This window comes from Helicoverpa armigera, chromosome 18 (assembly GCF_030705265.1).
Source record: "Helicoverpa armigera isolate CAAS_96S chromosome 18, ASM3070526v1, whole genome shotgun sequence".
Classification (NCBI taxonomy): Eukaryota; Metazoa; Arthropoda; class Insecta; order Lepidoptera; family Noctuidae; genus Helicoverpa; species Helicoverpa armigera.
The window spans coordinates 4,760,063-4,776,395 of NC_087137.1; the positions used below are offsets into that span (position 1 = coordinate 4,760,063).

Below are 16,333 nucleotides of genomic sequence, written 5' to 3' on the forward strand. Positions count from 1 at the left end.
AAAATTAAGGGTGTTATAAAAACTAAAAACTAGCAGCTGCGTTTGGGTAGCAAATAAACTATACCAGTCAATTGAAATATTAGGTGAGGAGCTATTTATAATGACTTGGCGACTAATAATGTTAGTTGGGTGGCAAAGATAATATGTTACCGACTATTTCGTACCGACTAAAAACCCAGTTTCAGGCTTCGCTTTGTGGATAGCTCTAAATAACGGGTGATTTTTTAAGAGGTATAGGATTTGATTTTCAAAAAAAGCACAAAAAACTTGAAAAATTTGATGAAATCTTTATTGGAATCGATGGAACGATCAATATAATTTAATGTTTGAAGATGATTTCATGCAAATGCTGGCCGCGGCTCCGGTTTAGATGGCCCATTCGCAAGGCCCAATTTCGGCATTCTCTCCAACATATCAGCCGGTATATTACGAATAAATGCTTCAATATTGGCTCCCAGTGCGTCAATCGTTGCTGGCTCCACAAGAAATAGTCCAAAGGCGTTAGATCACATGATCTAGGCGGCCAATTGACGAGCCCAAAACGTGAGTTAAACTGTTCACCGAAGGCTGCTCTCAATTAGGCCATTGTTTCGCGTGCCGTGTGGCATGTGGCACTGTCTTGTTGGTACCACATGTCAGGCATGTCCAATTCTTCCATTTTGGGCAAAAAAAAATTGCCAATCATCACACGGTAACGCCCGCCATTCACAGTAACGTTTCGGCCATTGTCGTCTTTGATAGTAAAATTCAATAATTTGCAAGCGTTGTTCGTTCGTAAGTTGATTCATGGTTAAATTATAGACCATACTGAACAAGTTTCACAATGACACAAGACACGATTCACGCGTGATCTACCAAAAACAGTGTTGCCAAAAAGATACCAGCTAAAAAATCACCCTTTATTAAAAGGAGTACAATAAAAAGGAATAAGAGTTAATTATTAATATTGTGTATCATAATTTAATGAAAACGGCGGAAGGTGCGGTGGTATCCGGGGCTGCGGGTTGTTCGAAAGAGATACCGCGGCCCTGGTACATAAAAGGCCTATGACGGAACACGACGATTTTAGTCAGTAAGAGTCTGACACTCCCTCACCGCTGCTAACCCACAGCGGGAGGGGTCATTTGATGATTTTACGTCGATAAAAAAAAAAAAGGTGCGGTGGTATTATCTCACTTGGCGCACTATGAAGATGGTAGAATTTAATTTGGATTCATTTTATTTAGCATATTGCCATTTATAACCTTCAATTAAAAAAACATTGTATTAAAAATTGAAGTTAGTGACGAAAACGAATCGCTGCAAAACCGACTCCACGTAGTCTTGTCTGCCCTACCCCTAGAGTGCAATTCAAAACCGCGTAGGCGCGGAGGGGCGAGGCGGCCTGCGAGCTGAGGCGCAGGTAGTTTTAACGCTCGCCGCCGCGGCTGAGGCTTGCCGGCCCTGCCGGCCAGCAAGCCGAAGCTGCGGTGGTGAGCGTGAAAACCATCTGCGACTATAAGCTCGCATGGGACCGCCGGAGCCCCGCAGCGCCGGAGCCGTGACAGAAGTCATGCTTGCTGCATGTTGCATGCTTACTTCCATGCTATTCACCTATAATTTTGAAAATAACAGCCGCAAAATATTTTTTCTTCATGCCATTTTAGACTTTATTTAAAGCTATTAAAAAGTCGCACAATATATTTATAATATGAGCTAGTTCTTAAACTTTTATTGAATTATTAATGTACACACTATACATATATACAAACTTAAGCTACTTATCTTTATACAAAACTAAAAATAAAATACTATATACAAAATGTATATAAACATAAAACATAATATAAAAGAGCATCGATCAGGCGTCGAAGTATTCCTCCGCATCACTGTCCTCCGGAAACGTGCCCAGAAGACTGGCTGCATTGCCAAGTTGAATGGCAATGCTAATTCTTTGCCCAAAGAATAAGCCAGCCCTCTGGTCACGCGAAGCGTCGACAAGCCTTTTCGCGATGTCCTTGTAAAGTAACCGCGAACTCGGGCCCCACGGTCCGAGCGTTTCGACCCCAAACGGCTCAAAACTATAATTTCCAATAAGGTTATTATATTTGCGCCGCTTGGTGGTCTCTGCAGAAGCTGCAGCCGCCCCAGCACAGACTGCCGTGCTAGGAAGATGTGATGGCGCCAGGGTGTCGACGCATGTTGCGTCCCACACCAAGGGCCTACCCATCTTCCATGGCAACAACGTCATACCATCTGGCCTCTTTCCATCGTCACGTACCAGTCCATTAGGCTCTAAAACGGCTGGTACGCCGGCGGTGGAAAGAGCACGACGGATAATGTCGTTAATGCTGGCATGCCGTGCAATACGACCAGCACTTCTGCAGCACGACAGACCATGGTGCCCGAGGCTGTCGACAGCTTCACCGCAATGGCAGCGATGCGGAGCAACACAGGGAGCGCCTAATCGAAGGCATGTAGCTATCCGGAAGGTGTTGTCATCCAGCATAGTGCCTATGCTGGTTGACGGAATAACCTGCAACCATAGTCCAGATTCCCATACTCCCACAGCCAGCAGGCGAGCACGCTCGGCAGCACCATTACACGTATTAAGAAGATCATTCCGTGTGATGCTGCAGAGCGGCCCATCCCACTGTCTCTGAGAGGAGGGGTCACTGGGCATAACCGTATTTGGGCAAGTCATTTTCCAAGCATTCAACGCATCGGCCAAACACGGCACCCCAAAGTCCACCAGTGAGGAAGATAGAATTTTCCTAGTGAGACTTGCGGTGCTGTGGACCGAGGAGAGGAATGCAAACTGAGACTGGAAATTTTGCGGACGCCGAGGCCTCCCAAGCGAATAGGCAGTGAGGCCTGTTGCCAGGCTCGGTCGTCCAGGGCCACATTTAATATTAGAGAAAGGGTGTTCCTGATAATTTTGTCAACTTTATCTAATAGGTTCGGATGTTTCCACAAATGAGAAGAGCGAAGGATATAAGTAAATTTTGGTCCGAAACAACAATATCGGATAAGGGTATATGCCGAATGTACATTAATTTTAAGTAACCTGTCCGAAATGTCATTGAAGTTTTGAATTTTTTCCTCTATAAAAGAGGAAAAAGAGCTAGTTTATATTTATTCTTCATCCAAACAATTTTAAATAGAACCTGATTTGTATTATTTATGAATGCCCATTTTCTATTTTATTGTCATCATTAAGTTTTCGCTTAGATATTAATTCAGTCGCCAAAAGAAAAACTTGATGCTAGTTTAAATTAAAACGGACCTCATAACTGATATATTAATATGCTACCTTTGACTTATTATGATACTCCTTTTTAGCTGCCAACCCATTATAAATGGTACCCACTCTATTATTTTTTAAAACCTATATTCGTTTTACTTAGTCGCCGCGTTAAATACATGCCAAAATAAATCTGAATTTTTGGGTCAGTTCTAATGAAAGCTAAACGCATGTCGGCCGTTGTGTAGGTAAGCAAATGCAAATAAAGAAAAACTTGCCTATTAGATGTATGTAGTTTCTAAATGCGCGAGCGAAGCGAGCGCGAAATTTTTATCGGACTTAAAACAAAAATTACGTAAAATTTTGCCCAAATGTACTTAACGTTTTGTTTGTTGAGAAATGCAAAAATAAGGGCATACAGTTTCTGAATACGCGAGCGAAGCGAGCGCGAAATTTTAATTATTTTTTAAGACTCAAAACCAAAATTACGTAAAATGTAGCCCGAACATACATTTTCTTAAATAGGGGGACTAGGTACGACACACCCAATATACGTCCATGCGAATACCCCCGCTCGCAATTATATATAAGTCGATAAAAATTATAAGTTAGATAAGGTATAGCAACGTCGTGAAGCTAAGCTTCACGGACCACTTGCACTCCAGGGACCACCAGTGGTCCGCGGACCACCGGTTAAGAACCACTGCCTTAGTACATTTAATAGTTATATTATTGAAAATACGAAAGCAAAAGCAAGAAAAAACTATTTATTTTCTTAACATAAACAGACGTAACATGCAAGCATCGGTCGTTGCAAACGCACTGCGCTCGGATCTTTCGAACTCGCACACGAAAACAGCTGAACGCGACCCGAACCCGATCGCGTGTGCCAGTGTTGAGGTATTTTCATTATTATTGAGAGTTAAAAAATAAATTTAATAACCAACAAAAGAAATTATAACAGTTCATGCAAGTTGTAAAAATATGATTATTTTGTCAAAACCTCTGTTGTCGGTAACTTAGTAATTTTGTCGGAAGTTCAGTATTTAGTCGGAACTTTAGTTTTATTACTCGAAGATCGAATTTTCTTTAGGAGAAAAAGTTATTCGAACCTGCTCATTTTTGTATTTAAAATTGATATTTTTTGTCGTTTATGTTTTCGATTTTTTGTCGGTAATTCATTATAACGCTGGTAAATTAGAATAATAGTCGGCCACAGATCGCTGGAGATTAATTTGTTTTTCGGAACCATTATTATTATACAAAATTCAGTTTCAAAAATTAACCAAAATTCTCATAGTTGCCCGATTTTTTTTGCATAAGAGTGTAAGTAGGTAAGTATTAACAACTTATTTTTATGCTTTCATATTTTAGTCATCCATAGATTTACACTATTTTCTCGCTATTAACTATTTACTAAGTAATATATTTTTTGTTCTACCAATTTTACTCGAAAGGATCAAAATGGTTTGTGTGTGACTAAACGTGAAGTATGATAGGCACGCACACAGCCGCGAGTGGCCGCGACGCTAGTCTGCGTGATTTTTTGCGCTGAATTACCTAAAGTTGACATCGCGCGCCGCCCGTACACTCTCTTAACATCGGCATCAGTCAACAATACGGACCGGTCAATAGTAGAGCGGTCAATTTTACTAAATGTGCTAAATTTTTCTTAATTGCTTGATGTAGCAAAAAGGTTCATCAATCAGTTATCAAAACTGCATTATTAGTTTTCTGAAAATCACTTTCGAAAACTTTCTTAGCAATTCTCCAAAATTCAAAGGAGATGGCCATATTTTCATAATAAAAAAAACCAGAATCGACAGCAACGAAATGGGTACCAATGGGTTCATTATGAATTTATGATAGACCTTTGATGGTGCCAAAAATTCCAGCCTGAAATCCATGGGGGCTAGGCATAGGAGCTATATCATATTTTCACGAAAATAGGTTATGTTGAATTTATGTTGATTTTAAAGATTAACATTATAGAATAAAGTATATTAACATTATAAATGCCAATAGTAGGTAATATCACCATAGTTACAGTTACAGAGTTTGCCTGGTTATTAAAAGGTCTTGAGTTTGACCCCCACCCGTTGCACTATTGACATGAACCACTCCAGATACGATTAAGTACCGACCTTACCTACTTGAAGAGGTTTCCCTATTATATGTAACATTGTGAACTGGCAAAGGTTAATTAAAAAAAAAAAATGGCATTTTTTTATTTTTAGCTTTTTAGTGACTATTCGCATTAGTGAAAAGTTCTCGTCAATACGAATAATACCTGTAAGCCCAAACACGAGGTAGTTAATATTTACCATTGCCGAGTTCCCTTGGCCTTCTCTCTTCTCCATCATCAGGTCAGCTCTAAACCTTCACTATTGTATAGTGCTAACAGACATACACCTGAGTGTAAAGTTTTTACCCTATGCACAACTCCTAATGAACAGCAATCAGAAAAGTTAAGCTTTTTATGTACTAAAATCGTCATCGAAAAAACCTTGTAAAAAGAAAACCCCATGGTTTTTAGATGATATGAAATACTTTTTGTAATCTACACATTATACTGAATCCAACCATACATACGAAGTTTCTGTCGACTCTGGATTTTTTTTTGGCCATCTCCTTTAGAATAGACTCTTACACTTGTTTGGCAAACCCTTTTGATGCTGGTAATATATTCCAGTTATTAAAACCTTTTGAAACACACACAAAGTCCTTAAAATCAAAATTTCGCACAGCTGCCCGCTTTTTTTGCAAAAGAGTTTATTTATTTATTTAACTAGCCGTTTTCCCGCGATTTTACCCTCGTCCAGCGGGATCTGCTGCCGGTAGCAGGATAAAATATGAAGAGTTAAGCACTCCAACATTGGAGGAGTTTTCCAAATCGGTTCAGTAGTTTCGGGGCCTTTAGGGTTACAATTGTTACAAACATACAAAAAATGTTTTCTCCTAATTATATTAGTATAGATAGATCTATGCAAGTCAGCAAGCACGAGATTCGAGCAAAGTAACTAGCTAGCAAGCGCCGAGTGTAATATAAAGGTAGAATTCCGTGGATCGCGGCTGTCGCAGCCGCGCGCGGCCTACGACAGTCGTCGGCCGCGCGCGACAATAGTCAACCTATGAAAATGTATGGCACCGCTGCCGAGGCCAGCAATTACATATTAATTATCATAATTTCCAGCTTCATGGAAAAATATTTAAAAGGTGGACATAGACCTATCGTATTTTTTTAATTCTGTCAAGCATGTCTTGTTGATAGTCTGCTTGCAACTACTTGCGAGTGCTCTAACGCCTTGTATGCGCCACGTGTTTCTTTGTTAGCCGAGTTTTGTTTCTGTTTTGGAACAAAATGGGATCGAGATGTTCAATTCGACAATATTATTGACCAACCTTTACTAATAAACGTCACGGATAGCTGCAGTTCGGACTCAGATTTTGAGGATCCGCTTGACCCTGTATCCGATTCAGATTGATTAAATAAAATACAAATACACTGTTTTTTTTTACTCAAAGCATTTGTTAATTTCTTCCAACAAATTATCGATATTTTGTTTATCGATGTGTCCCTTTTTTTCGATAACAGCTTGATGACGTAACTTTTGCAGCATGTACCATGTACATTTCGATTGAGTTTTTTTTCCATTATTTCCGAACATCACGTAATAATTTCTTAATATTCATTTTTATAATTTACAAATGTACACAATTATGATTTTTTCCAATTTTTAATGGGCCTGTTAAGGATTTGTTGTGACAGGCCGTCACTACAATGTTAAGCGCTAACGAACTGTCATAGGGATAATCATTCGCCGCGCGGGGTATAGCGCTTAATAAGGGCCGCCGTACACGGACTGCTCGAGCAGTTAGCGGCTGAGTGAAATACACGGACCGCTCGAGCGGTCGGCGTCGACTGCTTGAGCTGTCGGTTGTTGACTGCTCGAGCTACGACCCAACTGCTCGAGCAGTCAAATGAGAAAACAGACGCCGCGAGGCCGCAAAGGGCGGGGGGGAGAGGGAAGTCGGAGAGCTGTCGACTGCTCTAGCGCAGTCAACGGCTCGAGCAGTCGGTGTATGCCTCGCAACCGCTCGCGAGCGGTCGACGGCACGATGGAATTTCATCATGCAGTTGACGGCTTGAAGCGGTCGCGACTGCTCGAGCAGTCGTGTGTACGGCAGCGAATGAATGACTATAGTTCACTGTGCGGTCGCGGCTTTAAGCAGTCGGTCTCAACTGCTTGAAGCAGTCCGTGTACGGCGGCTCTAACATCTATAGAATCTGAGTAAAACCAGTATTGAATTGTTTTTATTAAATCGGCAAAACTTCCTTTTGTTTTCATTACAATACAAATGCTTTTGAATCAGTATTTGGTAGTATTCTTTTTCATTTCTACATTTTAAAGATAGTGTCGATTGGAAATCTATTTTCATTATACAGCCACAGCAGCACGTCATCCTCTTCTTCAAGGATATCAATTAGCACTTCGGACTATAGGGAACGGACGAACAAAATCGACTAATTTCAAGACAATGCCGCGCGCGACTGTCGCCGGCCTCGGTAGCGGCGCGGCGCGCGGCTGCAACAGCCGCGATCCACGGAATTCTACCTTTACAAAAACATGCATTGATATACAAAAACCCAAGATGCACACTTCACCTCTCAAAAAGGTCCTCACTAAATGAGCGCAACATTCAAAATGATTACACGAAGCACTAGGTGCCACTTTTGACCCTTCTGTAACTCAACTTCTTTAACGTAAACAAATAAAACAATGTTTAATTGTAACCACAGAGACATATAGAATTTCGCTAAGCCAGCTCAAACAGTAAAAGGTTAAAAAGACGTAAATTTTAGCACTGACTGACTGACATATATATAGTACCTAAATCTAACCTACTTTTTTATTAATTTAATCAAAGGACAATACAAAAAATTTACTAAAAACCTGGAATCGATTGAAACGACATAATAATATACAATGTTATGTATGTTTGGTAAGGTAGAGCAGACCTACTGTTTCCTACATCCAATATAAGTTTTCGTTTTAAGAGCGTGAGCATCCTTTCGAGTGAAATTGGTACAACAAAAAATATTATTTACTAGCTTCTGCCAGCGGTTTCACCCGCATACCGTGGGAACTACTTCCCGTACCGGGATAAAAAGTAGCCTATAGCTTTCCTCGATAAATGGGCTATCTAACACTGAAAGAAATTTTCAAATCGGACCAGTAGTTCCTGAGATTAGCATAGCGTTCAAACAAACAAACAAACTCTTTAGCTTTATAATATAATATTAGTATAGATTAGATAGTTAAAAGCGAGAAAAATGTATAAATATATGGATGGCTAAAATATGAAAGCATGAAAATAAGGTGTTAATACTTACACTCTTTTGCAAAACAAATCGGACACCTATTTCCCAAAACATACCAGCAGTCGTGGAACAGGTGTGGGACCCGCAGCCCGGAGCCTGGAAGTTGGTGATTGATACACCCGTGCATCGGAGAGCACGTAAATGTCGGTCCTGCCATATTTGTTCCATATTTGTTTGCCACTTTGTAAACAACAAAAATGTTTTGAGTTTTTGTCAAATCAGATGACGATTGAATTTCCGTAGTATAACTCGATAGGCTATTACTACGTTAAGATTATAATAGAATGTATCTCAAACAATGTAAAATGTCTATTAACTGAGTTTAAAATTAATTATTGAACTGACGACATATGCCTTAATGAATTTGCTTATATGGCTGATATACTTCTTTCTTTGTCGATTCAATTTTTATCGTTACTCGGATCGGATAACTAATTGAGGCTTCTGTTTTGTACTTATATTGTTTTGTGTGTTATCAGCCTCTAAGTTGGATGACCATGCACAATGATAAAAGATAAAGATAAATTTATTCTTTAAAAACATATGTTGTATAAGGTGGTACAATATTATTTACAGTTTCAATATGTTTTGCCCTATCAGGTGTACAAATATACATTTATAAAACTAAAAATCTATATTCTTAAGAAGGAACGTGATGGGTTTTAGTCAGTAAGAGTCTGATACTCCCTCATGCTGATAACGAGTTATGCCCGATTCGTCATTTTAGTGATTTGGCATCCATAAAGAACGTGTCCCAGTTTGTCATTCAATAAAATATTTTATTTTGCTTAGTCCCAATTGGTCATCCGTACTTTATTTTGTAAAAAGTACTGTCAACAAGATAAGCTTTACAATATTGTAATATGTTTTTTTTATTTATGTTGGTTATGTTTTTTCCGATTATGGCAAGACGCTATTAATAAAATCGCGATTTCAACGGCGTCACACAAGGTCACACGCCAAAACGAAAATACCAGGATCGCATAAATCAGATGAGTAATATACCAATCAACGAGTGTCCATGGGACTGCCCACCGTGTACTAGGACCGCATAACATACAGGAGTATAGCAGTCAAGAGTGTCAGGATTTTACGATTTTTTTCCTAATTGTAGATAAACATACCAATTTACACCAAGTCGATGAATTGTATTTTATGTATGTGAACCAATTTTTTGAAAATCCCGGTATAACTTATTTATATATAAAATCAGGTAATAAAACAGAAGCCTTTTATTTTCTAGAAAGAGACAATATATAAAAGGGGCAAAGTATGGTCCGGTTTCTATTGTTTTGTGTAAGTAACTATTTACTATTATCGGTATTAGCAAAAAAACATGTGGTGTAAATGCATTATTAGTTGGTTATTGAGTGCCCTGGAAGTGTATGTGACTTGTGACCAAAACTTAAGCACATAGGTATACATAAATAAAATAAATATATTTTCTCAATTGTGTATGGATAGTAAAGCACTGGTACTCAGCTACATCCGGTTAGACTGGAAGCCGACCCCAACACAGTTTGGGAAAAAGGCTCGGAAGAAGAAGTGTATGGATAGTAAGAACAAGAAGTTTAAGAAGGTAATTGAACTGAAACGTTCTGTTTAACCGGACAAGGACCAATTTAAAAGAAAAACTGCAGTATGTACAACACAACTGCGTACTACATTCAAATTATTTTTGTTAATTAAATTTTATATATAAAAATGAATTGCTGTTCGTTAGTCTGATTAAAACTCGGGAACGGCTGGGCCGATTGAGCTGATTTTGGTTTTAAAATGTTTGTCGTAGTCCAGGGTAGGTCTAAACGGTGAGCAAATAAGGAAAAATTGCGAGTAACATTCCCGGGACGGGAGTGATTAGACAAAAACCAACTTACGGAATGCCGCAGAACCACAAAAGTAAAGTACTAGGACAGCATAATTCACCGGAGTATAAGTATACCAATAACGAAATTTCGATGCAACTGCTCACCATGTACCAGGGTAGCATAACTTATATGAGTATACCAATACCAAAGGTCCTAAGACGCTACCTTGGGGAACCGAATGCTACACTTCATTCACGAGACGGATAGACTCTCTGGTTTTTTGTATTTGTATTAGTGTCTGATTTAGTGATGGCAGTTACTTGTCTTATTTTAGATAGGTAAGAATTGACGAGTTTAAAAATGTTTCCTCTTCTACCGTAGCGTTCCAATTTTCCTATTAATATTTTGTGAACAACATAATCAAAAGCAAGGGCCATAATGACACAAAGAACTGAACATACAGGTGAACATTTATCGACCTTTTAACATAATATTTCATAAAAATCATTGCCAGATTGATGCTCATATTTTCTATACTAATATTATAAAGAGGAAAACTTTGTTTGTTTGTTTGGTTGTAATGAATAGACTCAAAAACTAATGGACCGTTTTAAAAAATTCTTTCACCATTCGAAAGCTACGTTATCCACGAGTAACATAGGCTATATTTTATCCCGGTACGGGCAGTAGTTACCACAAGACGCGGGTGAAACCGCGGGAAAACGGCTAGTACCTAATAAAATCTTTTTGTTAGTTGCATAGTATTTTTTTTTCTATATATTTGTGTCATCATCCTCCGAGCCTTTTCCCAAATATGCTGGGGTCGGCTTCCAGTCTAACCGGATTCAGCTGAGTACCAGTGCTTTACAAGGAACGACTACCTATCTGGCCTCCTCAACCCAGTTACCCGGGCAACCCAATACCCCTTGGTTAGACTGGTGTCAGACTTATTGGCCTCTGACTACCCGTAACGACTGTCACGGATGTTTAATGACAGCCGGGACCAACAGGTTAACGTGCCTTCCGAAACACAGTCATTGATGTCTAAGATATACTTAGAAAATACATACATACTAACTTAGAAAACTATATGCTATTTGCCGTCATCATAAATCCAATTTATGGTGACGGCAAATAGCATATTATTATACACCAAAAGATACCGTAGAACAACTTAAAATTAACAATGAAACAATCACTTACCCTGTATTTATAGCTAATGAATTTAATAAGTATTTCGTTGACAAAGTTGTACCTATACCAAACATCAGTAATAGAAATTCCATAAATATCACTAACAGAACAAATTCGATGTTTATGGCTCCAAGCTTACCCACTGATATTCAAAATATAATGAAAGGTCTGAAAAATACAAGTAGTATAGCTTTAGTTAGACGAAATTGATAACAAAATAATTAATGGTCTCTGCACACAGCGGGCGGGGCGCGACGGGACGGGACGGCGACGTGACACAATGTACTAGATCGTCGCGTCGTGCTGAGCGGGACGGCTGTGTGGCGGCCTCCGTAATATCTAGTACATCACAACTGCTCAGCGTCGCGTCGCCGTCCCGTCCCGTCGCGCCCCGCCCGCTGTGTGCAGCGACCATTAAATCTGTTGCTAGCTAAAACATCTAAGTTGTATTTTCAACTTATGTATAAGTAATGGTATTTTCACCGGGAGGTTAAAAATTCAGATTATAAAACCAATTCATAAAAAAATGCCAAAGAATCAATGAATAATTATAGACCCATAGACAATATCTATCACATCTAAAATATTAGGGATTAAAGTATGAAATTGTCGTTTTATTCTAATAGGTTTTTTGAATGAGGGTTTTCGATGCTTTTTCTGCCGCCAGGCGACGCTTCGTATGCGTCAGGTCCAAACAGCTGTCAAATAGTATGGAATTGTAGGTGCCGAACTTATTGTTTATTGAAATTCTGTTATATTGGAAGTGTTATTGATTTTATTATGGACTACGGTCAGAATAAGGTTTCCGAACTAAAAATTAGCTAAAAATGAGCTAAGAGAGAGGGTGCAAAAGTCACTGGTACTAAGGAAAAGCTTGTTGAAAAATTTGTTAACACAATATGATTTAGTTTTTTGTATTTACTCAACCGCAATAGTAAAACAATAATGCAGTGCTTTATAAAATAAAATTATAAAATAAAAAAAACACTAAAATCGTTCACTATTCATAGTAAAGATAAGCACTTTGACAGGTACCTGGACCTGACGACTCGGTGCTGCCACCTGGTGGACGCCATTTTAGAACACCCTCATTGCCATAAAATCTTCATGAGGTTTTCGAATGAAACTTTTTTCACATGGTTTCTGTGATGTTCTTCTTTTAAAAAATGAAACATTTGATTGTCGATGTTATTCAACTTAGACAACAAAGATGGATACTGCGAAAATTCGAGTAATTTTTTAATACAAGTTCCGACGCGGAAGTAACGCGACAGAAACAGCCCGCAATAAATATCATTTGAAGAGGTGTCTGTTAATGAACGCACCGTGCGATTTTGGATTAAAAGCTTTCGTGTTGGAGACTTCGACTTAAAGAACGAGCGACGAGGAAGACCGCCTACACAGGTGAATAATGAGGAATTAGAGAGGTGGTGGAAGCCGATCCTAGTCAAACTACCCAGATACCCAACCGAACACCGAAAAATGTTGGCAAAATTAGCAGTAAAACAGCCACGACTTGAATCGACCTTCACCGTTATTGTTCTATGACAACCGGCGACCTCATACAGAACGAGAAACCGTTTTAACTCTTCAGGAACTCCAGCTGGAAACCATTCGTCATTCTTCTTATTCGCCAGACCTTGCTCCAACGGACTACCATTTTTTTCGTGATTTGGACAATTATCTGCGTGACAAGAAGTTTTCTCCCCAGGAGGCAGTGCAAAATGCTTTCACTCAGTTTGTGCAGTCTAGATCCTCAGAGTTCTATCGTAAAGGCACAAATGACCCTCCCATTAGGTGGCAGCAATGTTTAAACTATTTCAAATAAATAAGTTTGTTAAAAATTCATGAACATAAGTTATAACAATCAGATAATACAAGAGGAGGATAATACTAGATTTCTCGGGCTAACAATAGATAAAAAACTCAATTGGAAAGCACGCATTGATAAAATTTGCAAAAAAGTAAGTCATTCATCCTACGAACTCGCACCAACAGTAAATACAGATACCCTAATAATTGCCTACCACGGTTTGATTGCGTCTGCACTATGATATGGCATTATTTGCTATATTTGGTCTACAAGTCACAGATAGCTGCAAACCGCTCTTTATAAAACATATAATATCCTGACATTACCATCTATACTATCTATACTAATATTATAAAGAAGAAAGCTTTGTTTGTTTGTTTAGTTGTAATGGATAAACTCAAAAACGACTGGACCGATTTTAAATATTCTTTCACCATTAGAAAGCTATATTATCTGCGAGTAACATAGGCTATATTCTATCCCGGTGCGGGCAGTAGAGCTCCCACGAGACGCGGGTGAAACCGCGGGAAAATGGCTAGTCTTTGTATATTATAGAAAGGATATGATTCATTTCGTACCCACAACTGAAAGTGCCGGCCAGAGTACAAAATAATATATTATCGTAGAGAATAATGCCCTGAAGATTTTTTACTACTACCAGAATCGGCTACAATTAACCACCAGGCTGCCATTGGACTTTTGAAATACAAAAAAATCTCATTATTTGCCCCTGCCAAACCTGAGGGGCCCAAACGTTTTATTTTTTTTTCTTTAAGGGGAAATCACCAAATGACCCCTCCCGCTGTAGGTTAGCAGCGTGAGGGAGTATCAGACTCTTACTGACTAAAACCCATCACGTTCCTTCTTAAGCTTAAGAATATAGATTTTAAGTTTTATAAATGTATATTTGCACGCCAGATAGGGCAAAACATATTGAAACTGTAAATAATATTGTACCACCCTATACAACATATGTATGTTTTAAAAAAATAAATTTATCTTTATCTTTTATTATATCCTGCATGGTCATCCAAATTAATAGGCTAATAACACCCAAAACAATATACGTACGAAAGAGAAGCCTCAACTTGCTGTCCGATCCGAGTAACGATAAAAGTTGAATCGACATAGAAATAAGTATGTCAGCCATATATGCAGATTCATTAAGTTCAATAATTTTAAACTCAGTTAATAGACATCTTACACTGTTTGAGATACATTCTATTATAATCTTAGGTTGTAATATGATGAGGTAAAAAAAGGTCATCACACATTAATTATTATTTATTAACGGACGCCCGCTCCCGTCGTGGACTCCCCAAGTTCATCCACGAATTATTCCCAAGGAAGATCCACGACAAAATCTATACAGGGTTACTTGTAAGAAGAGCGCATCCTTTCATGAGGTGATAGTATAGGTCAATACGGACAAATTTGACGATGGGATACACTGGGCAAAAGTTAACCCCTTTCAAGATAATCCAACTTGAAGATTTTTTCTTAATAAGTCGTCTAGGTACACGTATAAATTTTTATTATTAGTTAAGTCTCGTTTTTGCGGATTTTTGTGTGTTTTTGGACAGAAGATGAATCACTTCATAATAACAAACCATAAAACTGTACAAAGAACAGAAATTTTCTCAAAAATATTACTCTACTTTTTTTTGTGCAGATTACTTAAAAATATCTACATTTATCTAGCTATCCAAAAAGGTACAAAAGAGTACTATCCAAATAAGTAAAAAGCTGTATATACAGGGTGTCCAGTAAATAGCACGACATACTGCAAGGGGTGATAGCTAGGGTCACTGCCTATCAATACAACACAATATATGTTCAGCAAAATCTTACGGATTTACAGTTTTACAAACTTTTAATGAAATTAAAAAAAAATACTTATTAATAAGTAAAGTAACCATTCACGAATAATTTGATGTAAAAAAAGTACTAGAAAAGGATTTTTTCATTACGAGATGCTTCAAAATCTGTTTCAAGGTAGAGATTTTTCGGTATTTCGGAAAATTTTGTTTCGAAAAAAAGCAGTTTAGCCATACTGCTTTTTTCAGGTGTTAACTATTATCACGATGAATAAATACCAAAAAATCATCTGTAAACTAAAGGAAAAAAAGGTAAAATAGAAAAACAATGTTGAAATGAAAATTACGGAAAAAAATACCCAATAAAATCACGTTTGTTGTATGGGAGCACCCCAAAATATTATTTTATTTTAGTTTTCAGTATTTGTTGTTATAGCGGCAACAGAAATACATCATCTGTGAGAATTTAAACTCTCTAACTACAACGGTTCATGAGATACAGCCTGGTGACAAACGGACGGACGGACGGACGGACAGAGGAGTGAAAACAATAGGGTCCCGTTTTACCCTTTGGGTACGGTATCCTAAAAAGGAGGAAGATGTCAATTCAATGATGATCGCTGAGATATCGAGGGCACCTCGAATATTGTAAGCTCGCATCAAGTAAAACGTTACGAACGCACGTCATCAGGCTTCTCTTTCTTACGTATTTTGCTTTTGCGGTTGTCAGTAGCCAGTAAATCTGACAACCAGTCTTACCAAGGAGTATTGGGTTACCGGGGTGTAGAAGCGAGTCCGGTAGGATATTAAATAAAATGCTTGATGACACTTAAGTTATTTATTTACTCAGGACTACAGTTCATCGATACGATATTGTTACAGACACTTAAGTTCTCAAAAATATGATTAAGTTACAGACCAATTATATAGTAATTTAGAAACGACAATTAGGAACGACGATCTCAACCAAACTGAAGTATGGGATCGGGAATAATGCACGCGACACCTTACTATACCTAAGTACGTGCATGTGTGTGTCCCTACACGGGGTGACTGGTTTGAGGAGGTTAGCTTGGCAGTCACTCCTTATAAAAC

At 38.4% G+C, this 16,333-nt stretch overlaps 1 protein-coding gene and 1 long non-coding RNA gene across 2 annotated transcripts in view; both read left to right on the plus strand.

Moving 5' to 3' along the window:
• Positions 1 to 16,333, plus strand: part of LOC110375379 (protein split ends) — a 92,949-nt gene that overhangs the window by 42,404 nt on the left and 34,212 nt on the right.
• Positions 904 to 4,490, plus strand: LOC135118073 (uncharacterized). The gene is made up of 2 exons (XR_010277343.1): positions 904 to 979; positions 1,157 to 4,490. It is a non-coding gene; the product is annotated as an uncharacterized LOC135118073 (long non-coding RNA).